Source organism: Puma concolor, chromosome A3, assembly GCF_028749965.1.
Source record: "Puma concolor isolate L17-30 chromosome A3, mPumCon1.1.hap2, whole genome shotgun sequence".
Classification (NCBI taxonomy): Eukaryota; Metazoa; Chordata; class Mammalia; order Carnivora; family Felidae; genus Puma; species Puma concolor.
The window spans coordinates 59,545,344-59,572,627 of NC_141669.1; the positions used below are offsets into that span (position 1 = coordinate 59,545,344).

General features: G+C 39.5%; 1 long non-coding RNA gene and 1 pseudogene across 2 annotated transcripts in view; both read left to right on the top strand.

The window, feature by feature from the left end:
• The window catches only part of LOC147582483 (uncharacterized), a 125,025-nt gene extending 107,238 nt beyond the window's left edge, over positions 1-17,787 (top strand). The window contains exon 3 of one of the 2 annotated variants that reach the window (XR_015249180.1): positions 17,615-17,787. This is a non-coding gene — a long non-coding RNA (uncharacterized LOC147582483). The remainder of the gene's footprint in view (positions 1-17,614) is intronic. The other variant, XR_015249179.1, reaches the window with a different exon arrangement.
• Positions 2,118-7,380, top strand: LOC147582484 (nucleoplasmin-2 pseudogene; annotated as a pseudogene).
• Positions 17,788-27,284: the final 9,497 nt, after the last annotated feature.

A 27,284-nucleotide genomic window follows, 5' to 3' on the forward strand; every position in this document is an offset into this window, starting at 1 on the left:
TTTTTCCCCTGTCTCAAAACATCCCTATAAAATGAAACAACATTGCTGATGAGCTATTCTTTGGCACCAGTGGCCAGCTTATTGCTAAGGAAAAAGGACTTTGGAAGCAGCCACTCCTTTCCTGCCAGAATTTTGAGAGATTGATGCCCTTTTCTTTCATTTCTGTAATGCTTATAGCCTGCAGATTTTCCATTACTTTCTGAAATCCCAAACTGAAGTTTATTAAAAACATATTTGTTATTCTACACTCTCTCTCTCTCTCTCTCTCTCTCTGTCTCTCTCTCACACACACACGTTTGGGAGTTTGGAGACCACAAGTGTTGGTAAGACCTAAGGAATTTCCCCCGAGTTAACCAGAATTTTCCAAAAAGGGTCAAGCAGTTGCTACACTGCATTTAACTTGGTGTTTTATGATACCTAATGAGCAAGGCATGTGGTATGTCAGTATTCCAACGAGATAGCAATACCTTGCAGATTTTTAATTTTCTAGTAGAGCCATACTTCCCGCCCCCCCCCTTGCTTTCCATTTATTTGAAACCAACTTGTTAAGCCCAAGCAAACTAAAAGAGTCACTTTAGCTTGATACTTTAGTTCTAACCAACCCAGAGCATCTACAGTAGATCAGGAGATGTGACCCTTAACCAGCCATGTCTCCCCAGAGAAGTCAGTTTCTATGATGGGGCTCAGTTTAACTATTGGTCAAATTGGAGGTAGGCAAATGGGATGGAGTTCTATGATCAGCGCAGAGTTCTGTAGGTAGAATTCTGCGTTCCTTAACCTGTAGATTAAGAGAACTCTCCTTGCAGAATCCTAATGATGGATCAAGTATCTGAAAGGAAGTTTTGCTGTGAGAGGACTCTCAGAGGCTATTGATATTACAGATTTCTTCTTTATAAAGAGCTGGAGTAATTTTCTGTGTACCTTTGGGTACAAGTGACCGATATTGTTACCAGTCAATCGAAGGCTTGTTTCTGTATTAACTTTACAGAATTTAGTTTCCTGGAATACAAATTGCTAACAGGAATATGAAACATTTATTCAATTCCGTTCATGATGCTTCTTTCCTTGATGCTCCTCCTTCTGGCTCCTACCTTTCCCTTCCCTTCCCTTCCCTTCCCTTCCCTTCCCTTCCCTTCCCTTCCCTTCCCTTCCCTTCCCTTCCCTTCCCTTCCCTTCCCTTTTTTACATGATTTTATATGTGGGTTAACTGATTATTCCCAAGTACAGTTTTTCTCACATTACTTTCCTACTCAAAAACCTTAATAGGTCTCTGTTCACCACCGTATAAAACAAACTCAAGGTAGCCAAAGTCCTTCCTTTACCATCTGACTCAACCTAGCTTCCCAACCCTGTGGCCCATTACTCCATTTACCACAGACTTTCAAGCTTCTTCCTCTTTCTTTACATGTCCACAAACGTTCTGGCCCGGTGCCTTTGTCCCTGTGGTTCTTGCTTCTCGTTTCCACCTGTTCATATTCTACCTATTCTTTTTTTTTTTTTAATTTTTTTTTTTCAATGTTTATCTATTTTTGGGACAGAGAGAGACAGAGCATGAACGGGGGAGGGGCACAGAGAGAGGGAGACACAGAATCGGAAACAGGCTCCAGGCTCCGAGTCATCAGCCCAGAGCCCGACGCGGGGCTCGAACTCACGGACCGCGAGATCGTGACCTGGCTGAAGTCGGACGCCCAACCGACTGCGCCACCCAGGCGCCCCTATTCTACCTATTCTTAACATTTAAGGCCAAGATCCTGCTCCCAGCTTTTCTTGGTCTTTTTCAGCTGCAGACAACCTCTTTTTTTCTGAACTCTTACGGCAACTTATCTGCATCTCTTTCATAGCGGTTATCACTTTGTACTCTATATTATAGATATTTATGTTCATATCTTATCTTTCTCACTAGATAATCAGTTTCGTGAAGTCAGAGAATATCTGTTCCATATTTATACTCCTCAAGGTACCTGGCACATAGTGGTTTTTCCACAAAGGGTTGTTCAATGAATAAGTAGTATCAGAGATACCATGGAAATTTGAACTTATCCAAACTCCTTCAACCCAGTTAAAGCCACTCATGGGGCACTTTTTTTTTTTTTTTTAATTTTTTTTTCAACGTTTTTATTTATTGTTGGGACAGAGAGAGACAGAGCATGAACGGGGGAGGGGCAGAGAGAGAGGGAGACACAGAATTGGAAACAGGCTCCAGGCTCTGAGCCATCAGCCCAGAGCCCGACGCGGGGCTCGAACTCACGGACCGCGAGATCGTGACCTGGCTGAAGCCGGACGCTTAACCGACTGCGCCACCCAGGCGCCCCATGGGGCACTTTTTAAATTATGAATTTCTCCACTTATTTGTTATCTCTCTCTTCATCTCATAATTTCTCAGCTTGTCTGGTTTCAGTGAGAAAAAATAGGAAAAAAAGAAGAATGAGAAAGGTACAATAACTTAAACTACAGATGTAGCAAGTAATATCCAGTTCCCTGCCTTCAAGCTGTGCTGCAGTCAGCTTCCAAAAGTGGTTTAGGTTCACATGATTTGTGTACTGTGATGTTCAAATGTTTGTTAAAGCTGATGCAACTCTATGAGAAAGATCAACACTAACTCTGTGGATGGTACATACAAGTTTTAATCCAGTGAGGTGAAGAATTTACTTAAAGACTGCTACATGTGGGCCATCGAGAAAAGTCATGACCTTGGTTTTGGGGGAGAAAGGGGCAAAGAGTAGCCACTGAATGGAAAATCTGCACCCAAGTGGAAACAGTCAGATGACCAGTCACAAGACAGTGCTCATAATACGTATAGACACACATATATGTTAAAGTGGCTATATATTTATATAAATATACATATCTACAAAATATATAACGTAACATATATAAACCACATTATTCACTTCTGTACTTTCTTTGTATGATGTTTGCCAATTTTTAGACAGTTTTGTATCTTGAAATTAATCTTCAGAACTCCACACCACATACTTGAAATATACCTATGTGCATGTAAAAATAATTACCAAATATCAACAAACTTGAAAAAGTAGTAATAATTGGAAATGCCCATCCACTTATGAATGGTTGAAATGTGGCATACCTATACAATGGAATACTATTCAGTCATAAACAGGTCTGGTAAATGCTACGACATGAATGAACCTTGAAAACATTATGTTTAGTGAAAGAAGCCAGGCACCAAAACCACATATTGTATGATTCCATTTATATGAAATCTCCAGAACAGGCAAATCCATGGAGACAGAAGGTAGCTTATTGGCTGCCAGCGGCTGGAGGAAGAGGAAATGAGAGTGACGGCTGATGGCTATGGGGTTTATATTTTGAAGTGATGAAAATGTTTGGAATTAGAGTCGTGATGGTTGCCTAACTTTGTGAATGTACTAAAAACCACTAAATTGTACACTTTTAAAAGGGGTGACTAGTATGGTATGTGAATTGTATCTCAGTGTTAAAAAATACCAGTTGAAGATTGCTCAACAAGGAGGTTTTCCAGAGGTTTTGTCTAGCCAGCATTCAAGAGGAGAAAGATGGTAGTCACTGAGAAGCACAGTCTTCAGCATACTTGCTCTCAGGGGTCATAGGTTTTATGGTAACTGAGCAAGAGATCTGCTAAATGCTTCTTCCCTATTCCTCTGGACTGAAGATGAATGCCCACAGCTATTACATTAGAGTGAAATAAAACCTTTTATTTGTATATTGGCTTATAATTTCTCAAGCACATTTACCCTCATTAGCTCATTTATTCTTCATGTTTTATTTCTAACTGTACTTATGTTTTACACTTATTTAAAATTGTTCATCCATAATGAGAGCAAAAACATTCCATTTCTTATAAGTGCTGTGGATTTCTCTTGGTATTTCTCTGACTCTGTTTGCTTTACTCTACTCTTTCTAATATCTTTTACCCAAATATGACCAATTCTTCTGACTTTTTGTATATACATAGTTCTTTATGTTTCTGTTCTGTTTTCTGAGTCTTTATTTTTAAGATGCTGACTTTTTTCTTCATCTATCTCCTTTTTCTGAATAAGACCCATATATATTTTCTTTAAAACTATAATCTACTTCTTCCTTTCCCCTAATCTTTGCTAAGTGACTCCAAAAATATTTAGTTATAGCCCATGCAGTGGTAGTTGCTGTCCCTATTCTGAACATTTTTATTGTAGAACCATTGTTTTTTAAATGTTTTGTAAGATATTTCTGTTTTATATTATATTTAATATAAACTGTATTTATTATACTTATTCTTTTATTACCTGTAGGCTTTGAAAGATTATTTTAATACTCATTATTAAATGATATATAAATGGTATATAAATACCATTATTTATTCTTTTATAAATATACATCTCCTTTAATAGTCCTTTGATAATTTCCTATCATACTTTTTAGATCCTCAGTCCTTACATTCCACTGATGATCCTTCCTTATATCTTCTGGAAAGATATTTCACTTACAATTCACCTTTCTTTAGCAGAATTTGCTCTTTCCTCTCAGATGGGTGAAATTTGAAGCACGATCTCCAATTGTTGCATTTTCTTCCCTTTCAGAGTGTGTACCCATTCTATACTTTACATTTTCGGTGTTATTGCACTCCCCTTTATGTCCCACTTTTATTTTGTGGGTTTCCGTACCTTTTTATCTTGTTCATTTTTTATATATTTTAAATGCTCTGTTTTTCCCTCCAAATGATGCCATTATAGCGATAAATTGCATAACAATAGCTTCTCTTCATATATTCTCAAGTTTCTTGGAATTGGCTTGCACTTTCTTGTGACAGGATCTATACACCATAAAAACAAAAACGTGAAGCCTTAATTAGCTCCCTTCTTTCCTCATTTTTTCTTGGAGAGTGGGGATTTGGTTCACAGGCCCATGTAACATCCCCACCTATTTCTGCAGTTTACCTGCACTTTAATGCTGTCCATAGTCTTAACGAAAAAATCACCACTGGTCCATGCATAAGACTCTGCTTTAAACCAAGCAAGCAGTCTTCCTGTGACCTTCTTCTGATATCTTAACCCTTCTCTCTCTAGTCCCTTTTCTTTCACTTACCTATACCATAGGATTACATGTCTGAATTCTTCATTAGACTGCAAGCTTGTCTAAAGACAAAAGTTAGATCATATTCATTTCTGCTGCCTTCCATATCCGGGCTCAGCAGCACTAACAGCACAGCCAAACAGGAGGTAGCAGCCATGCTCTGGGGCTGTGAGCTAAACCAATAGAAGTGGACTTAGACCTTCAAACCCCAGAAAGAGGGGACACATGACTGTGAATTGTTGCTTAGTATGATTTGCTTGTGGGAGAAAGCCCAAGAAGAAGTGAACCTCATGGGGATTCTGCCCCAGCAACCCCAGAGGACCAGAAGAAGAAGCCCATCACCATCGCCCCACTTCAGGCCTCTGTCCTAGCCATGGTTATCATGATAGGATCTGAGCTGGCTCTCAAGCTGGCTCTAGATCTGTGTTGCTGAGTGGCCAGGAATGTTACAACATTTCAGGTCTATCCTAGGAAGAGGAGGGGAAGAAGAAGAAAGAAGATGATGTCAATGTAGATGTGTTCCTGGAGGAGGAGGCCCCTGTCAAACAATTCAAGAGGCTGGTACCCCAGAAACAGATAAGCATTGCTAAGAAAAAAAAGAAAAAGTGGAAAAAGCAGAGAAAGAGTAAGACCTAGTCTTTTCTTTTCTTTTCTTTTTTTTAAAGTTCTTATTTATGTATTCCTCTTTGTGATCTTTATTTTTTAATAGCATTTTTTTCATTGCACATAATGGAATAGGGAACCTAAATATTGTGCAGAAATTCGTTATAAATGCTGTATCCCTTTAATCAGGGGTAAGGGATAGGAGGGAAAGCCTTCAACAGTAGATAAAAGTTACTACACATGTTTAGGAAAATAGAAATTTGAGTTGTGCAACATTTCTTATTTGTTTTTAGCATGAAAGTGAAATAACTTTCTGTATTATCAGGAGGTATCAAGGTTCAGGGAAATTGGTCTGGCCATGCCACTAACTGAGTGACCTTGGACAGGCCACTTCTCTTAGCTGGGTCGATTTATTCACCTAGAAAATACAAGCACTGAATCTACTCTTCACTTTTTTTTTTAACTCAAGAACTGATTTTCACAGAACAATTCCACTTCCCAAGAATTAAAAAAATATCATTTTGTATAGTATATTATGAAGTGGTTTTAGGTTAAAAAATTTTAGATTAGTATTTTAATAAAAATATATTAAGATAATTTAAATAAAACTGCCAATATGTAACCAGAATCCTGTATTTCCCTTTGTGAAAGTGTTGGATTAGAAAACACTGAGCCATATTAGCTCCATGTCAACATTTTATTTAGATGTTTGTTTGTTTTGTAGGGAATATCATGAGTTTGGATAATATGGAGTGGATATTTTTAGGATATAATTAAGTCTCGTTCAAAAGCCAGGCTTTTTATTCATATATTATGTAGATTAAGGATTTTTTTTTTTGGTATAAATATGTAATTCGTGGTCCTGGTTCTAAATAGAGGTTGGATGAATAAATGGAAAGTTTATTGTGTCTTCAAAGTATTTTTCATTTGTGGTCATGAGACTGTATATTGAAATTTTCCTTGATGCTTGCTGGAAGGCATGCCTTTGGAATTCAGAGATAAACTGTCCTGAGTGACACATGAGTGGGTCATTGAGTGGAAGAATGCCAGGGCTGAAGTGAGAAAGCCTACATTCAAGTCTTGACACCCTACTCACTAGTGGAGTAACTGGGTAAATCATTTGACCCTGAGCTTCAGTTTCCTCATCTGCAAAATGAGGGTGATTATATACCTAATTTCTAGGGTTGTTGTATGACTTAAATAAAATAAAGTATAAGGCATTACTTTGAAAAAGTAATGAGTGTTATCATGGAGCATGAGGTGAGTGAAGTGCTCAGGGCTCAACATCTAAGGCGGCACTCACTCTCAGGGATGACCCTGTACTTGCCCCTTCCTGAGAATGTTGAGGCCTAGCCCTCAGTCTGCCCTAGTCCAGGCACTGGTATTTGGCCAAGCACAGCTCCTGTGACTAGGAGTCATATGGCTCCACATGTGGGTCTGGTTTCTGAAAGACTATTTTGCTGTTGTTTACATACACTTAAGATAGTTTGAGAGCAGCCTTTCCTTCTTCCCAAAGCCATAAGGCTGCTGCTTAGATAAAACAATTCTCTTTCATTCTTCTTCCTTTTTTCTGTTCCCTTATTTGCTATGTGTATATCTGTGCATAGTTAGATGTTACAAGATACATTCATTTTATCTTCAGGTATTCTTCTAGAATTCTTTTGTTTCACTACAATGGATTACTAAATAATACTATGTCTACCTTATTGTTTTCCGAAATTTATATTCCTGAGGGGGGGGAGGGGGGGTCTGTTAACGTCAGCTTCTTTAAATTGCTTGCTTTCAAGGTAGAAGCAATTTGCTTGTCAAGTATAAAGATATTATAAGAATATCATAAAAAATTCCAGAGGTGAATGGGTGGGAAAACAGTTCTTCTAGGCTCAGAGCCAGAGTCCTAGACACACAAACGAATTGCTCTCTGCACGCATTTTTCAAGAGCGGTTCACATGCCCATGTGCTTCTGGCTGAGGTGGACTTTTCAGAATAACTGGTTAGTAACAAACCTCTCTTTGAGTTCTTTAAACAAGAGAGGCTAGTGTTCCTGGTTAGTTCAAGAGCTTTCTAAAATTGCTCCTAGCAATTTAAATTTTAAGTTTTAAATTTTGTAACTTACTGTCCACTTTTCCACTGGAGTTCCCTCAAGCCACTCTTAAATTTTGCCCCATAATGTCATACACTTGTCTTTTAAATCTTTGCAGATACCCAAATATCATTAATGATGTTTTGAAACAAAATCTGTCACAGAAGAATTATTATTTTTTTTAATGTATGAAAATATAGTCAGGGTCAATGATTAGTAAGATCTGTAGAAGCAGGAGAAATGGCAACTAGATTCCCCAGGAAATGTGCCCCACAGTGAAAGTGTTGACAAGGTTCTTTCAAAGTGTGCATTTTTGCCCTTTAGTAGTTAAGAAGGAGAAGAAAAAAAAGGCGTAAGACCATTTTTTAAGTCTATTAGTTTAATGGAAAGTTAGAACATAGATGAAATATGGTACTTGTAGCCCATTATTTTACCTTTTGTGAAATGTAAATATATTAATGATGAAGAATTTCAGTTTAGCAATAAACAATGACATCAAACCAAATGCATTATTCAGGTGTTTTTCCTTTGTTACTCGGCAGTATGTACTTTGGGGGGTTCTTATTTATCTTTCACAGAACTTTCCCAAATTGGGCAGAGCCTAACAAAGCATGTGCTAGATGTGTGGGTTGTCAGTTAAAGGTAAAGGGATTTCATGGGGTGCCTGGGTGGCTCAGTCGGTTAGATGTCCGACTTCAGCTCAGGTCATGATCTGAGGGTTGGCGGGTTCCAGCCCCACATCGGGCTCTGTGCTGACAGCTCGGAGCCTGGAGCCTGCTTTGGATTCTGTGTCTCCCTCTCTCTCTGTCTCTCCCTTGGCTCACGCTCTGTCTCGCTGTCTCTCAAAAATAAATAAAAATGTTTAAAAAAATAAAAAAAAAAAGATAAAGGGATTTCAAACTGAAATCTAAGCAGCAAATCTACTGAAATGTCACACAAATTTAACAAATGTTTAAAACAGACAGGGGTGCCTGGGTGGCGCAGTCGGTTAAGCGTCCGGCTTCAGCCAGGTCACGATCTCACGGTCCGTGGGTTCGAGCCCCGCGTCAGGCTCTGGGCTGATGGCTCAGAGCCTGGAGCCTGTTTCCGATTCTGTGTCTCCCTCTCTCTCTGCCCCTCCCCCGTTCATGCTCTGTCTCTCTCTGTCCCAAAAATAAATAAAAACGTTGAAAAAAAAAAAAATTTAAAACAGACATTGTCCTGGATGTTGAGATTATGGGAGGGTTTTTTTTCCCTTTTTTACGTTTTTGAACTTTGCCAAATTTTCTCAGTGAGTACAATACTTTTATAATAATAGTAATGAAAGAGTAGGGGGAAAATAGGAATGTTTTCTATAATGATTTGCAATCCATGTTTCCTCAGCTTTGGTGGAGGTGTGAGAGATCTCTGTGGTTAATCAGACCAGAATGGGTGGGGCCAGAGGGCACACTCGCCCACAGTGTGGCTCACTAGCAGATCAAATTGGGGTAGGGGGAGGGTATGGTAAACTTGGGTACAGTCCAGACCAGCATTAATATGCATTCACTCATCCATAATTTAACAGCTATTTAAAGAATGCCAACTACATGGAAAGCACTGTGTGAGAAGCTAGGCAACCAATGATGAACTCCAGCACGGAGCTTCTGTTCTAGAATTCTTCAATTAGTGTTATGATAAGGGATACAAAGATGTAACAAGATTCTGAGAGAGTTTATGCTAGCAGAACCTGACCAGAACTAGGGTAAGGGGGATGGTGGCTGTGAGGAAGTGATACATAATTTACAGTTCTGAAGGGTAAGCAGGAATCTGCCAAGTGTGAAGGGTGGGGAAAAGGAAACATTCTAGGGAGTGGTTTTTAGAGAGGCCCAGAAACATGAAAAAGCATATCAACATCAAGAAACTGAGCAGCCATTGTAGCTGGAGCCAAAGGAGCAAGGTGTTACTAGATGTCAGGGTTTGTTTTCTTTTAAAAGAACAGTCTGGTGGCCCTGTGGAGTCTGAACTAGAAAGGGCAAGAGGAGGCTTGCCCTGGAGGAGGCTATTACAGTGGTCCTGGTGAGAAATAATGGTGGCCTGGGCGATGGTTGTGGTGTCAGGCTTGGGGCATAATAGAAATAGACAAATTCCAGAGAGATAATACAGGAGGCAGAATTGACAAGAACTGCTGCTTGTTGGTTAGAGGAAACAGAAGGTTGTCAAGAATGACTCCCAAATTGCTAATTTTAAAAACAGGATAGATGGTGATGTTACTTACTGAACTACAGGACACGAAGATAAAGTTTAGTAGGGAAGAACATGAGTTTTGTTTGGGCCAGAGTGAATTTTAAGGTACCTCTGAGACACCTCAGTGGAGATGGTGAGATATCAAGATGTGGAGATCACAGGAGAGGTTTCTGCAGACAACAGTGGCCAGAGTTTCAGGCAACATTCATCGTCAGGTGAAATCTTCTTAATTCCAGGGAGGTCCAGCCAGTTAGGTGCTATGTGCAGCTACCAGGAAGTCCTTAGCCCCTCAGAGAGATGTGGCTAGGAGCACATTTACAAAGTGCCACATACTTTGCCATGTGTACTCCTCTAAGGAAGGTATATTTTCATAGTTTGTGAATGAGGAAACTGAAGCTAACAGGAGTTAAGTCATCTGTCCAAGTCTGTTCAGCTAATAAGTAGTGAAGTGGGGCATCCTAGTCTGAGTTTTAACCAGAAACAGCTGGCAAACTTGAAAGACGATAATTCAAGGAGGGATTGTCTGTTTCACAATGCACAGCGAAATGAGGATACAGAGTAGGGGACCATGAGGAATAGTACAATAAACTGGGACTAGTACTTGATTAAAGCATCAAAAGGAGAGACTAGCTTCCAGAGAGCAGCAAGGAGAAAGTAGTGTGCGTACAAGCTGCTTTGAAAGGAGTAGCGGTTGTCAGTGGAGGGACACAGCTGAAGACAATCTCACTCAGTTCTCTCTCTTCCGCTTGTCTTCTGTTTAGGCTCCCACTGGCCAAACCCAATAGGAAGCCAGAAGGCAGAAATCTGGGTGCACCAGGGTAGAGAGTGGAGAGTGTGATCGAGAGGGAGCAAATAAAATAGCAAGCATGGTGGGACTTCCATCCGGGTCTTTTCTGACTCCCAAACCCATGCTGTTACCATTTGGAGCTCCCAAATGTTGATTAGAAAGGGTTGCTCTGATGTGGTGGAGGACACATGGAAACCTGAGCAGAAGCCCAGCCAGGCTTGCAAGTACTGGACACCAGGTGAGAGAGGAAAGCTGAAGTTTGCTGAGGAGGTCTGCCCCGGCCGTCAGATACCTGTGAGCTGACCACCTCTGACCCCATCTGCTTAGTGCAGGATGCCTCCCCTTATAAGACCGCCTCTGAAGTACGCCAATAGTGAACATTCATTGCCATTTTACAGATTTGCCAACAGTTAAATCGAGGAATTGAGTAGCAGCTCAATGTATGCACTCATGCCAGTTTTCCTTGATTCATGTATCTGAATCAAGATATGAATTATAAAAGTGTGATCATCAATGTAGATTCCCCCCTATATAAAGAATTCTGTTAAAGAACTGTTTGCTTAGGGATGCCTGGGTGGCTCAGTCGGCTAAGCATCCCACTCTTAGTTTCAGCTCAGGTTATGATCTCACAGGTTCATGAATTGGAGCCCCAAACTGAGCTCTGCGTTGATAGTGCGGAACCTGCTTGGGATTCTCTGTCTCCCTCTCTCCCTGCCCCTCCCCAGCTCATGACTAGTGCTGTCTCTGTCTCTCTCAAAATAAAAAACTAAAAAAAAAAAAAAAATTGTTTCATCAGGGTGGCTCAGTTAAGCATGGGACCCTTTGTCTTGGCTCAGGTCATGATCTCACGATTGGTGAGATCCAGCCCCACCCTCAGTCTCCACGATGATGGGGCAGAGCCTGCTTAGGATTCTTTCTCTCCCTCTTTCTGTCCCTCCCTCACTCAGGCTCTCTCTCTCTCAAAATAAATACACTTAAAAAAAAAACTGTTTGCTTCAGGGCTTTCTGTTCAGTTGTCCTTATTATCACTTGAAATGTCAAATGAGATATTACTTTGTTATTGACATTTCAGGCTCTATGTTAATGACTTTCAGGTATGGCAGCATACTCAGTTAACTGTTTCAGACTAAGGGGAATTAGGCTTAAAAATGTATACAGTAATTTAGATGTCCCATTCTTGGCATTCATTTTAGTGGGTTGTGTTAATATTTAGTTTCTTGTTTGGATTATTTTATTTGTCCACTGTATGGTTTCTGTTTAACTGCTCTGTAAATTACTACCATCCCTAGCAGAAATTCTCGATGAACAGTACAACATGCACATTTAGAGGTCACAGGAATGTTGTTTATGTTCAAGAGCTCAGCTTTTATTTTTTCAGAAGTCACCTCAACTTAGGGGTCAATGGAAAGAGACACAATGGAATCATTATATTGTTTTCTATGTAGGAAAAACTAAATGAGGAAAGTTAAGTGGAAATTTGGCATACCATAGAGTAAGCCGTGGTAGCTATTTCATTTGGGTTAAAATCCTACACACTACAAAATTAGGTAGGGAATCTGCCTTGAGAATGGACTAAAAAGAAATTGAGGATAACATAATCCATTTAGCATTTTTTTAACTAGGTTTTTTTAAAGTAATGGTACAAATAGTATAAAAGATTCAGAATACCAAAAAAAGAAAAAAGGGAAAAAAGGAAATTACCTTCCCATCCCATAGGCAACCACTATTAGTAGTTTCTTAGGTATCTAGGTATTTTCTGTGCATATATAAGTAGAGACATGATTTTATGCAAATATCGGTAGAATAGGGATAATGCTTTACACTTTGTAATTTTCACTTGGAAATACATCTTGAAGATCATTTTGTATCCACACATATAAATCTTTTAAGGCTGATTCCTAATTGAATTGCATTATGTTCTATGTAATATCAATTATTTAGCATTTGACCCTCTTGTGATACAGTATGGTAACTTTTATAAATATTGCATTGCAAATATGCTCAGAAAGAATTTATACTTGCTGCCTGTTGGGAGCAAATGTTCTCTGTCTCTCTTTACACCCACACATACCACATCTGTAAAATGAAGCTTGTTAATTGTACAAATGTACATCTGACTAATTCTAGGTCACTTGGTCTATCAGTTTATGATAGGGTTATGTGAAAATTTCTCACTGTGATTTGCTGTGCAAAATTATTCTCCATTTGCCCTATGGTCTATAGATGCTCATAAAGAAAGATGTGCTAGTGTGAAATGATAAATTAGAAAAAAAATCCATTCTTAGCCTTCTGTCCCATTCCCTTTCCCTCTCATTTCTGATTAGGTTTGGCATACCTCCTTGCCCCAGCGTAAGGATCGGAACTCATTTTGGGCAGCCCCTCCAGCACAAGTCTTGCTCCCATTGAGCCCCAGTAATACTGTTCCCTCAAGTCCTTGGGGGAGTCATGGCTTCCCACTGTTGCTGGTTCTTTGGTCCTCACCATTCCTTCTTGTTCTTTCAATCCTTTAACTCCTTGTTTAACACCTCATCCCATCTTCCTTATCATTATAGAGAATTTTAATTCTACCTTTTTGGTGGATGGGAGATGGATTAAATGGGTGATGGGTATTAAGGAGGGCACTTGTTGTGTTGAGCACAACTCAAGAGAATATCTAAATATGCACACCCCCTGCCATGGTGATGGAAAGCAGGTGTTTGCGAGAGCCTCCATGACTTCCTTTTATCTTGAAGTTCTTTTCACCAAAAACAACTTGTTCTGAGTGCTTGGGATTTATATTATCCAATGAAGACTTTGGATTTCACATATGCTTTGAGATAAACCTCTCTTGTTTCTTTCTTGTCCAAGTTCTGCATTTCATTTTTCTTGTTTATCTTTTGCTCTTCCAGCAATGATGTTCTTTTTTTTCCCCCTTCAAAATGAACCAATTACAATTTTCCACTTGAAAATAAATTGCATCATACTTTTATTCCCTGTTTTCCAGGTCATTTGTTTTTCCAAGTGACTCAGATCTTGCTAAGAATTTTGTTAGCGGCTCCCAAGTATGATGCATTGTAATTCTCCTTGACGGTGAAAAGTGAAAAGTATAGGAGCAAGTCTAGCCTTTGGCCTGAGGCTTTTACCTAGAATCCTAAAAACTGAGCTTACGTGTGATTTTGCCTGATCTACATGCTGACCTTTTCCCTCACCAAAGGTATCCAAAGACTTCCTATTTCAACCACTACCATAATCTCTGTGCCATGAAGACTCATAAAAGCAGTAAACATGGGGCACCTGGGTGGCTCAGTCGGTTAAGAATTTGACTCTTGATCTTGGCTTAGGTCATGATCTCAAAGTTTGTGAATTCAAGCCCTGTGTCAGGCACAAGAGCCTGCTTGGGATTCTGTCTGTCCCTCTCTCTTATCCCTCCCCCCGCCTGCCTCTCTCACTCTCTCAAAGTAAATAAAATTAAAAAAATATATAAAATAAAAGCAATAAATGCATGTGAAAATTACTTATTTGAATATTTCAGTTGATGGTCTTGCTTTGTGTTATTGCTTTATAAGTCAACAGTAAGTCTTTATAAGACATCTCATAACTAAGGAAGTGTGGAGATGCTAGTTTGATCAAAACATCAAATTACTACCAGAATGAGATTATAACCTATGTTAAGTAGAACAATTCTGTGAAAATTATCAGAACTGTATTTATTTTTTTAACTGGGCCTCCAAATTTGGGCAGTCTACCTCATTTCAATAGACTGAGTACTAGATTGGCAACAAAGTACTCCTAAATTCGAACTTCAGTTCTACTGCTGATTGGCTGTATGGGGTAAGTAAACCATTTGTTGTTTCTTTGCCTTTGGCCTTGTAAAATATAAAAGTAGAAAAAAATTAGGGTGCCTGGGTTAGGTGTCCAACTTCGGCTCAGGTCATGGTTTTGGGCTCCGCATCGGGCTCTGTGCTGACATCTTGGAGCCTGGAGCCTGCTTCAGATTCTGTGTCTCCCTCTCTCTTTGCCCCTGCCATACTTGTGTTCGTTCTCTCTCTCTCTCTCTCTCTCTCTCTCTCTCTCTCTCTCTCTCAAAAATAAGTAAATAAATATATAAAAATAAATAAATAAATAAAATTAGAAAAAGATTTAAGTCATGGCAGTTGAGTCCTTAATATTTAATTTGAGGAATTACTTGGCTCCAGGGCCACTTTTTAATTTCTAATCAAGCACTCATAGAGCAGAGCATCAATAGCTTCTCTTTACTGCCTGGCCTGTCTCTCCTCAGGCCCACACTGCACACCCAACCTCTCCCAAACAAGGGCTTTTGTAGCCCATAGAACAATGGCAACTATCTTTGGAAATAAGTGTGTGAATAACTCAAATATATTCTGTTATTTTTGCACATTTATTCAGATAGCTTTTATGCTTCTTTTCTAAAGTTAGGTTGCCCAATCATTTAGATGATTTCAGAGGATAATAAAGAGCTTTAAAATAGTGATAAGAATGCCACAAAAATGAACAAGAACTAAGATCCTTTGACTCAGAGAATGGGAAATTTATCTGAGGTAGGAATGAGCTTATTGCTGTCAGCTTCCACTGTTTGAAAGTTATTTTATAGAGGATAATGTCTTTGTTCCTTATCCCCACTAAGATTAAGGCAACAAGAAAGTATTACTCAGCCATAAAAATGAATGAGATCTTGCCATTTGCAACAACATGGATGGACCTGAAGGGTATGATGCTAAGTGAAATAAGAGGAAGACAAATACCGTATGATATCATTTATATATTGAATCTTAAAAAAACAAACAAACAAAAAAAACAGAAACAGACCCCTAAATACAGAGAACAGACTGGTGGTTGCGGGGGTGGGGGATGGGAGATAGGCAAAGTATGTGAAGGGCAATGGGAGGTACAGGATTCCAGTTGTGGAATGAGTAAGTCACAGGGATGAAAGGTACAGCATAGGGAATATAGTCAATGGTATTTCGATAGCATTCTATGGTGACAGATGGTGGCTACACTTGTGGTGAGCACAACATAACTTACAGACTTGTCAAATCACTATATTGTACACCTGAAATTAATATAACATTGTGTGTCAACTATACTTCAATTAAAAAAAGGAAAGAAAAAAGACAAGAAAGTAATCATGAAGGAATTACATTAGATACCAGTAGAGAGGTCTATTAAGATACCAGACAGGTATCTTCTCTGAAGAAACAAAACAAAACAAAACAAAACAAAACAAAAGATCCTGACCCATTACAGCTATCCCAGAGTCAGGGAAGTGAAGTGTCTCTTTATACCTCATCACATTCATCAGCTTCCTAGGGTCTTAAATGCCTCCTTAAGGAACTTTGTAGCTTCTTTTAGCATCTTAGTTTAGTCTCTTTTCATTCTTGCAGCAAGAACATATTAATGCTGAATAGGAACTCCTCAGTACATGTAGGCTTCTGCCCTCTTTCCTCTGGGAAGGGAGGACAAATGATCACCACCCCATATGACATCCCTCAGTACTCAATTCCTATACCACTTTTTTTTTTTCCTAGCCCTCACTGGGTTTATCTTCCAAAGACTTAATTATTGCTATCTCTTTGATTTTATGATGAATGGCAATTCTGACACCCTCTGACCCTGAGAAGTAGATAATTCTTGCCTTTATCTTTGCACTAAGAATTTAAACGCAATGGAATATATGGGCAAAAATAGGTCATTTCTCTTTTGCACATCACCAATTGCAAGATTTCTTTTCATGAAAACCAGTGTATCAATTTTCTATTGAAATACATTTTGTAAAGCATGAAAAAAATTTAATCTTGTGCTCTCTAGCTGTCAGAGAGATGAATGGCTCTTCTATTTCAAAACGGCTGCCAGGGATCATTTCTCTCCTTGGTGAACTGTCAGGCTTCTCTTTATGAATCTGGTACATTATAGGTGGCTAAAGTAGCTTGTCATTGTCAGGAACTGATGCAAACAGTTGTTTCTCTACCTATGGTGTATAACCAGTTTCCTAGGACTGAAGGATATTGAGTTACAATGTACTTAATGCAGAGAACTGAATACACTGTGTTTTACGTTTAAAAATTATTTTTATTAAGATCAAATTCACATAACATAAAATTAGCCATTGTATTTTTATTTACTTATTTTGAGAGAGAGAGAGAGAATGAGCAGGGGAGGGGCAGAGAGAAGGAGAGAGAATCCCAAGCAGTTCCCACACTGTCAGCACAGAGCCCAATATGGGGCTCAAACTCACAAATTGTGAGATCATGACCTGAGCCATAATCAAGAATCAGATGCTTAACCCACTGAGCCACCCAGGCACCCCACATAAAATTAGCCATTTTGAAGCGACCAATTCGTTGGCATTTAGTACATTCACAATATTATGCAATCTATATCAGGATCCAAAATATTTTTATTACTCCATAAGGAAATCCCATACCCAACTAACTACAGATTTTGCCAACCACAGTCTGCTTTCTGACTCCGTAAATTCACCTTTTCTGGATACGTCATTTAAATGGACTTTTACAATATGTGACCTTTTGTATCTGGCTTCTCTCACTTAGCACAATGTTTTCAAGGTTCATCCACACTGTTACATGTATCCAGTACTTCATTCCTTTTTTTATGACTGAATATTGCATTGTTTACTATAATTTGTTTATCAATTCATCCATTGATGGATTGTTTCTACCTTGTGGCTATTGTGAATACCTCTACTATGAACATTCATATACAAGTATTTGCCTGAGTACCTGTTTTCAATTCTTTTGCATGTATACTGAGGAGTGGAATCGCTAGGTCATATGGTAATTCTGTTTAACTGTTTGAGGAGCTGCCAAACTGTTTTCCTACATTTGTCTCTGAAAGAGAAAACCCACAGCATTAATGAAATGAACCTGTCTTAGCAGGGAGAGCACAGCCCTCTGAACTTCTGAGAATTCTCTGAAGAATTGAAGGGCACATAGTCATTGGCAGTGGAGTTTGTGTTAGCTGACTCACCTCTGTGCCTAGACAGACAACACCAAAATACACACCGAACAACAGTAAGCACCATCTGCATAAAATATCAGAGAAAGAAATCTTTTTTTTTTTTCAACGTTTATTTATTTTTGCGACAGAGAGAGACAGAGCATGAACGGGGGAGGGGCAGAGAGAGAGGGAGACACAGAATCAGAAACAGGCTCCAGGCTCTGAGCCATCAGCCCAGAGCCTGACGCGGGGCTCGAACTCCCGGACCGCGAGATCGTGACCTGGCTGAAGTCGGACGCTTAACCGACTGCGCCACCCAGGCGCCCCAGAGAAAGAAATCTTAAATCAGCCCCCAAATCCAGGTAAGCTTTTGCCAGTTGTTTCTTTCAGATGCTTCAATCATTGCAGACCTATTGCCCCTTGGCCACATTGCTACTATAACAAACCTCAAACCCAATTAAGAGAATTGCTTTAAATGAAGAAGCCAATTCTGAGGAGGTTTATTCTTAGAAAAATTTGAAAAAATAGTCTAAGTTTGCCAGGAGCCAGGTTTAGCTGCTTCCTTCCTGTCAGCATGAAGATCCACACTTTGAATATTTGACTAATTTTAGCATATTAATTACCATTTAATTATCACATAGGAAGACATCCCCAAAACCTACTTGGTTGTGGAAAAATTGGGGTAAAGACTAATCTAGTTTGCCTGTTGTGGAAATAGACGAGCCTTTTAAAAGTCCATCCCTATGTTCAGTTTTCTGAATGTCCCATAGGCATTTCTTTTGGGATATTGATATTGAAGATGTAGGGGAGCACAAAATGATAACAGCCCACACCCATCCTACAGTGCCAGTATAAAAGGTGGCGTTAGGATATCTAACCTCATGACATAGACACAGTTTACCATCCCATGCTTAATCAAGCTGGTCATGGTGTGCAGTGGAATTGCAGCCATGACAGAATTAAGATGGAATAAACTAGAAACAAAAACACTACTCTTTCTTGGAGGTTTTGTTCAAGTTACTAGAGTTGAGACAATGAGCACCCAAAAAATGAGCTCATCCACTGTGGATCTTGCCATGTTGTAATTCAGAATTACTCCTTGGAATCACAAAGCTATTACAGTCTGAGTGGCATGGTTGCCAGAGAATGAATCCTCAGAAAACCCTGGGCAGTCCGAGTCAGAAGAGCTGCTCCTTGGCTGCTAATCCACTATGTCTATAATAGTTCAGCCTGATCACTGACATTACGCAGCCTGAGTCACATGCTCTTGGAGATTACGTCAACTCTAACTAAAAAGGTCAGAAGGGGACAGGGAGGCAGGGCAGTTTGGGGTTGTGCAGATGCACTCTTTGGTCAGATGGCAAAGGAACATATTAGGGAGAACAGGCTTTGTGGGGTCTCCTTTCCTCACACAGAAGAAGCCCTCTGTCAGGAAGGCTCACAATTTCCTTAAAGTAACGAGTATGCCTATGAAGAAGCAAACTGTCCCTAAAGTAGAATTGTTGAACCCAGTCATGCATAACTGGTGGTAGCAGGCAGGAGACAGCCTGACACTTCAGGCCTCAATAATATTCAGATTTTGGCTCATAGAAGAATTTGTGTTAAAATTTTACATTAGTTAAATCCCTAAAGATCGATTAACATTTTCCAAGGACAAGAGAAATCATTTTTTGTATGAGAGTCCATATTCATTTCTCCGCAATTTATCTTCTTGAGCTATTACAAAATTCTTAACATATTAAGCTACTCTTGATATTTTTTTAAAACAATCTCAAGAAATGCATTTGATCCTGGGTAATAACTCACAGCAATATTTTTGGGTGATTCCTGGGTGCACTGCTTAGTAAACTGAGTCCAGGCTGCACATTATATTAAAGATCATCAGGTGATGTCCTTTCAGCTGGCACACAGGGCCCTTCCTGCCAGAGTGGAGGGCAAGTTCTTGGTAAACGTGCAAGGCTCATATGACTAACGAGAGTTGGTTTGGCCCTTAGTGAGATCTGAAGTCCCATTAAACCAAAATAGGAATCAGGGTGTCACTTCAACCTTGTGAAAGCTCCAAGAACTATTCCTATCTTCAGTACAGAGAAAATGAATTACAGAACCCCAATGAAAACAAAAACCCATAAGTGTTGCCATAGCCACCTCATCCTACATTCCGATCCCAGCAGAATTACCAGAGGAATTTTGTGGAAGGGAAGTTGGGTTTCTTCAGTGTTGATTTCAAAATGTCAGAGAGAGATTTCAGCTTCCATTAGTAAACTCCTATCAAGCCACTAGACATAGAAGGTATTTCTGTAACTCATGTATTCCTAGCTTCCCAGTGTATGACTACAGTGGAAATTATCCTTCCATTTTATACCAAAATTATGACAACCTTCTATCCTACCAGCCCATTTGCTAGGAAGTCACCTCTCTCAAAGTGCTTTCAATTATATCTGAAACCTTATTTTTACTCCTTATTTATAAAACTCTAAAATAGAGCTTTCCTATACATCCCCTCTGGCCTTCTCAGTACACTGCTTTGACTTTCAGGAAAGTTTGGCTGTCATGGGCTCAGTTCTCCCCAGTGTTGTCCCCCTATCAGCTTCAGGAAAGAGAAAATATTTTCCTTTGGGCCAAAGGGAGCATCTTGATCGTGCCTCCTGCTTTTTGGTGTGGCCAAAAGCAGATACAATGCCTTTCCAGCCTAGGAGTTCCTCAAACTCTGATTATTTCTCTCTCTGAGCTGCTGTTGTCCGCTGCCCTTCCTGACAAGCACAGAAACTTGTTTTTGCTGCAGCCTTGGGGAGAGCTCACTGCCAGCGTTAGCCTGCTCGAAGCTTCTCCATACCTCAAAGTCCAGGACCAAATAGATGTCTGATTCAGAGAGTCATGGAAGTCCTTCCTTCCACAGTCCATGGCTTCAATTTATTTCCTACATGGGGATTATCCAGTTCCCAGGATGATTTATAGTGGGCACATTCATTTTCTAAAAAGAAAAACCTACTTCCACCCAACCATTGAGTCCAACAGGTGCCCCTTGACCCAATAATACAAAGTACTATAATATTGGCCTTTATCACAAAGTCAGGTGTAGTCTCTTGTACTATTTCTTAGGTACAGAGATCTCTACGTGCATTAATGCATCAGTGAGGGTTCAGCATAGGTCTGGAAATGGACGGCTACTACATGAAGGTAATTGAAGGAGGTTAGTAAAGGCACTATTCACAAGGTATGAGTAGGGTTTACAGAAATCAACAGGGGTTAATGCAGTATCTGGGGGTTAACAACAATGGGGGGGTTGTTGCTGCCCATACATCTGAAGTGAGAAAGGAAGAGTGTGTTTCCTAAAACCCAGAAGGAATATGGAGAGAGCTATCTGACCAGAGTGGTAGCCCTGAACACCCTGGTAGAGAGAGAGCAAGGGAGATGGGGAGTAAATAACCTCACTCTTCTCTGTCTTCCAGAGTCCTGCTCGGTGCCTATCACTACCGCCCCATTCACCAAACCCAGCGCTAGCTAGAAGGCAAGGAGGTTGGTTGCTGTGGTCCATAAAGGTCAGCTTCCCAGCACCAGAGCAGGGAAGAGAAGGATAAAAATTAGATTTAAAGAGGCAAAAGAAGCAAAACTACCTATTGTGAAACTCAAGTGCTTCAATTTTTTTCTCTAAGTTTATTTCTTAAGAGTTGTAAGACCTGTTCTAACATTAGTGTGAGGGTTCTATTAATAGATTCGCCTGATGTTTACCTCTTGATTTTAAAAGCTTTAACCAAAACAAACAAACAAAATAAATAAATAAAATAAAAATAAAAAAATAAAAGCTTTAACCATATGCCCCCTAAGTCATTGCTATCCAAAACCTAAGTTGCCTGGTCATTTTTGTTGATCTCTACTCAGCAGGAGCCCTTTCTCTTCAAATATTTTATTACTTCTCTGTCCTTCTGAATCTCTCTCATGATTTCCTTAAGGTGCAGCAGCTAAAGCTTCATACCTTATTCTAGAAGCATGCAAACTCAGATAATAATAGGAAATATACTAAATAAGGAGAACTTGAAGAACAGTAAAACTAAAATAAAATTTAGAGAAATAGAAATTATAGCAGTCTTGGAAATTAGAACAATTTAGAGGTGGTTAGGAATTAGGAGATATTAACACGAAATAGACCATAAAACCGAAATTCATAGCAGGCGTTGGGGTACAAGTTTCCATAAGCTTTAATATATTTTTGATGACTTGATATTGATCCTATTTTAGGGGGAGTATTTTGCATAGCGTAATCAAATAGTTCTCGTGACTAGATAGGACTCTAGCCTCCAAATGCAATTCCAAATGTGATAATACCAACAAAGCCTGAAAGGGGTGGGAATGAGGATGAAGATGGAAGAGAAAAAGGCAGGTAAATCTTCCATTCTGTGTGAGAATGAGCACCTGTTAATTTTTGTTAATATAAAAATGTAAGCTTAGATATGTAAGGATCATCATTAACCATATAAAGATGGAAATCAGAACTTTCAAAACACTGGAAAGGGCAGAAAAAGAATAACAAAACTCTACCATCTAGCAAAAATCATGAAAGGAAAAAATATGCAACAAGAAAACATAAGTTGGAAACATAAAATATGATAGACCTACCACATTCTTCCTCATCACCCATCTGGAATTTTTCTTTGACTCCTCTCTCACTTACCATGTCAGTGTGACTGACTCACTTGATCTTTCCTTGGAAAAATGTCTTGTGTCTGATCACTTCAATTCCCATGCCCACACCTCTCATATCCTTGTCCTGTACTAATGCTAATGTTCAAGCACAACATATCCTACCTTAGCCTCACCGCAGCAATTAGCGCAATCTACATAAAACATAATATCACACCTCTACTCAGGGCTCCCCATTCATTACCATCTACCCTTCTTACCTGATTTTCAAGGCCTTCTATGATATGACCCATCTGTGTTTCATCAATTCTAAGACCTATTCTTAAAATATATTAAAACATCTCTGAAATCAGAGTGCATCTTATAATGAATGGCAATCTTGGCATCTTAGATTCAATGAAATACGGTTATTTTCTCAGTTCTTGGCTTGCTATGGGACACCTCTGTTCTAGAAAACAGGACCTCTCACTTTGCTGTGCTATGACTCATTCTGTCAAATGAGTGGCAGAAACCTCAAGCTTCTTAACCAGTTGGTTAAGCTCCAAATTTTTGTTCAGGGATTTCCCTCTGTCAGGGTATCCCTCTCCCTGGCCTCCTTTCCTATATGGGCCCATCTTTCAGACCAAGCTCAAAGGCAGCTCAAAGAGTGCTTTGTTCACTACCTCAGCTGGAAGCAACCTTCCCTTGGAATCCTCCCAGTTCCTTCTTTGTAACTCTAGCAACTCTTATCACATGGTTCCTTTTAGTTTACATACTTGGATACATATTTGGTCTGTACACAGGACTCCTAGAGTCCTGCAAATTGCTTGTGAAGGCAGCTAAAATTGTGACATTCTGTGAAAGAACATAAATTTGCTTCACTAATGCAATCCAGGATATTCAGTTTCTTTAAAATCTGTGAAGTACTGCCATTCCAGAACTCAAGAAGAGCCTTGTTTTGAACTGCCCTCTACAGGTAGTATATCATCAGTGAGCCAGAGAGAGGCCTAAGACCATGGATCAGCAACACATGCTGGAAGACACTCAGATGGGATGGAGAGCTGCTAGGAGTGGCTGCCCAACTGGCAGGACTCACTGGCCCTATTCCTGGCAGTAGCCTTTGGAAAGGTCAAGCTCTGAAAAATCATGTTGCTTAGAGATTGTCAGTCCTCTCCACTCTTTATCCTCACATGAGCCATGATGTGGATCCAAGATGGGGCCAGGTGGAGGACTCTTGGTTTTTCAATTTACCCTTCCCTCCAGAAATCCAGACTGGACTGGAAGTCCAAGAACTCTGTTACCTCAATAGGCACCTACAGGGAGACACTGAACATAACCCAGCCCTGTCTGAGGGTATAGCCTGGGAAAGAGGGCTAATGTTCACACCATCATCTGCAACAGATTCTTCTCCATCACAGCTAATTTTGAACTCTCTGAAGTTATGTAAATACATCTTTGTTGTAATATATTACAAGCCTTTCTCTAAGAAAACTTTCGTGGCCACAAGATAATAAAAATCTGCTCAAATGCCCTCTTGCTACTGACGTGCCATTCTGTGGCTAAATTTAAAATGACTTGTGAAATTTCCTGCTGAGTTCTGCTTCCTAAGACTAGTGCCATTTTCTAAAAGGCCTCCCAGTTAACCAGCTTTCCATGGGTAACCTCTTGGCCTCAGTCTCGACCAACAGAGGGGGATGGTTAGAGAAGCTTGAGGTTTCCGCCAGCTTCTACATTCTGACATCTGTTCAGTACTCTACGTAGCTCATTTCCCCTGCACTGGGTGTTTGCATGAATGAGTATGAAACTCACTTTTCTGAAACAAAATGGTTGGCATGTTCCTTGAAAGCTTTCTATAAGATGTTATTACTTTCCAATGGCTTCACACCAGAAGGCCTCACATAAAAGTCACAATTGTCGATCTGATTTCACCAAAAGAAATCATTTTAAGAATTTTTTTACTCATTGAAAGAGTCATTATTATAGAAAATGTAGACAATATAGAATGTTAAAAAAAAAGAGGTAAAAATTGCTTCAACTCTGACATTGTTAACACTATGGCATGTATCCTTATAAGTTTTCCTTGCATATATAGTCATGATTTTTTCAAAAATATTTGATATAGAATTGAAATCACACTTTGCAAACTTTTTTTTAAGCTTGTTCTTATCCTTTAATGATAAATGATTAACATTTTCCTTTGTCATTATGCAACAGTTAACTGTGTGGACTCTGGAGGTAGCCTGTCTGAATTTGAATCCTGGCCCTGTTGTCACTTACTATTGTGTGACCCTTGGGCATGTCATTTAAGTGAAATATGTACTTCAGATTCCTCATTGGTAAATGGGGATAATAATATTTACTTCACAGAGTTGTTGTGAATATTTAAGTGAGTTAGCATTTGCCAAGAACTTAGAACAGTGCCTGACAGGTAGTACGGGCTTTATAAGGCTAGCTACAACTACTATGACTACTACTACAATTTTGCTACAACATCATTTTAAAGACTGGATAGGATTGCATTTTGGGGGATATAGCATAATGTATTTAGTCAAAGTCCATTGCTGGGTAGAGTGTTCTACTTTTTGTTATTTTGAGCAATACTGCAAACAGACGTCTTTCTTCCACTGCATTTGTAACAGGACAGACTATACATCAAGCAGGGAAGGAGTATAGATAGTGATGGGAAATGCAAGTACTATCTTTTACTTTCTTGGTTTTGAGCTTGGTTGGAGAGGCAGATGTCACCAGTATTTCACTTTTGCCTGGAAGACTGCTGCTGAGAAACTACTCAGACTTTATGGCTCCACCCAGTCAAATAGCGGATTGTCCTTCCCACATTGAATCACTAGTAATCATATCCTTAGATTCTGATAGAAGGGTCCTTAGCCAGCCATGTCATATACTTTTAGTTCCTCATGCAACAGCTGTCATAGAATTTCTCAGCCCTGAGGGTTCAGCTCCAAGGAAGCCTTGGAGGACACTCACTGAACTCAGTGAGCCCCTGGAGCCTCCCTCTCTTCTAGGCTGGTGCATGAGATCCTGTTAGAGATGCTTCTGCTCTCGTTTAGAGTTTGATTCCTGTGGCCTTTCTCCCAACACTACTGGGGACAAGTGGAAGGGGCCTTTTTCTGAATCCTGATCCCCTGCCCTTTCTAATGGGAATGGTTATGGTGCATTCTGATAAAATAGGAATAGTATCCTCTCTACAGGTTGAGAGAATTATAGACTTAGAGGTATTACATGGCTTCATGGAACAACCTTATGCAACAAAGCTATGCCAGTGCAGATGAACACTGGCAACAGGCAGCTCCTCCTAAGAGGACAGTGACTCATAAGATCATCTTCATGAAACTGCACAGGGAGGCATGTCAAATGCCTGCTTATTACTATCTCTCTGTTAAATGTTATCACCAACAAAACCACCTACTTGGAGCTCAGCTTCTCCTAAAAGTTCATAACATACCATATTCCAAAAGACTCACAACTTCTTGATTTCTGCCTTTATTATCTCATGGGTTCTCTGAAGGTATTATCTCCTAGCTTCCCTGGAAAGTTCTACCCACCTGCTACTCCCATGGGTTCTGGAGAAATACACTATGTTGAGAATTCACTTAATACATGGAGACAGGAGAGCTCTCCCATAACCTCAACCATCTCCAATCAACTGGATATTTAACCTGGAGCCAGAGGTCTATGTCTCTTCCAGTAGGTAGACACTTTCTTAGAATACAAGAACGAGGACACTGATGCTAAATAGAAATAGTGGCAAAAATGGGTAAAATTAGTCTATACTTTTAGAAGTCAGAAATCTGGTCAGGAAAGTAGGGGGAAAGAGGGCAAGGGAGACTTCTAGGAGGCTGGTAACATAGTCTGATAACATAATTTGGACCTGGGTGCTGATTACATGGATGTGTTCATTTTGTGCAAATTTAATGAACTGTACGCTTGAGATAAGTGTGCTTTTTGTGTGTGTGTTGTATTTCAATAAAAAAATTTCACCTGGGTAGTTCAGTTGGCTAAGCATCTAACTCTTGATTTTGGCTCAGGTTGTGATCTCAGGGTTCATGAGTTTGAGCCTGGTGTCGGCTCCACAATGACAGGGCAGAGCCAGCTTGGGATTCTCTCTCTCTCTCTTTCAAAATAAATAAATAAACTTAAAAAAATTTCAGTAGAGGATATCCATAAACTGGATTAAATATAGAATATTCATCTCTTAGGACTAGTGATTCTTTCCTATGACTACTAGATTTAGCAGATAAAAATATAGGATGCCTCACTAAACTTCAATTTCAGACAGACAACAAATAATTTTTTAGCACAAGTATGTCCCATGCAATATTTGAGATATGTTTATACTAAAAAAGTATTCATTGCCTATGTGAAATTCAAATATAGCTAATCACCCTGTATTTTATCTGGCAACCCTAATCTTAAATCATCTAAGTATGTTTTATCTTTGATGTAATGAGCAAGTGAGAAAAGGATATATATTAAGGATATGTAGTCTTAGATGGAAATACTGAAATGTATAAATAAATTATAGGAGACAGAAATGAGAAAATAAGTGCTCTAGTTTTTCACTTACTCCATTCCTCCTTCAATTAATACCCCTCTTCTGTTTTCAGGTCCTCATTCCCACTTTTGTGTCAATGAAGAGAACAGAAATAAGATAAGCCAGAGAAATAAGGTAGTGCCAAAATCATTCACACTTCCATTTACTGAGTTTGAATTTGCAACTCTGTTGGTGTTTCTGAACATTCAGTCCTGATTTGTCTATGTTCTTGTTTCTTACTTTTTATTGAACTGCTTCCCCTCTATTTTCTCTTTTTCAGAACTCTGTAACCTCTGCCCCGTTGGAAGTTGAACCCTTCCCAATATAAGCAGTGTTTTTCCTGCCTTTTCTTATCTTTAGGTTTCATAGGCTAAACCTGAAAGATCTATTTGTTATTGATCTCAGAAAGGTCATTTTTCCCTTTTCTCTTTCCAGAA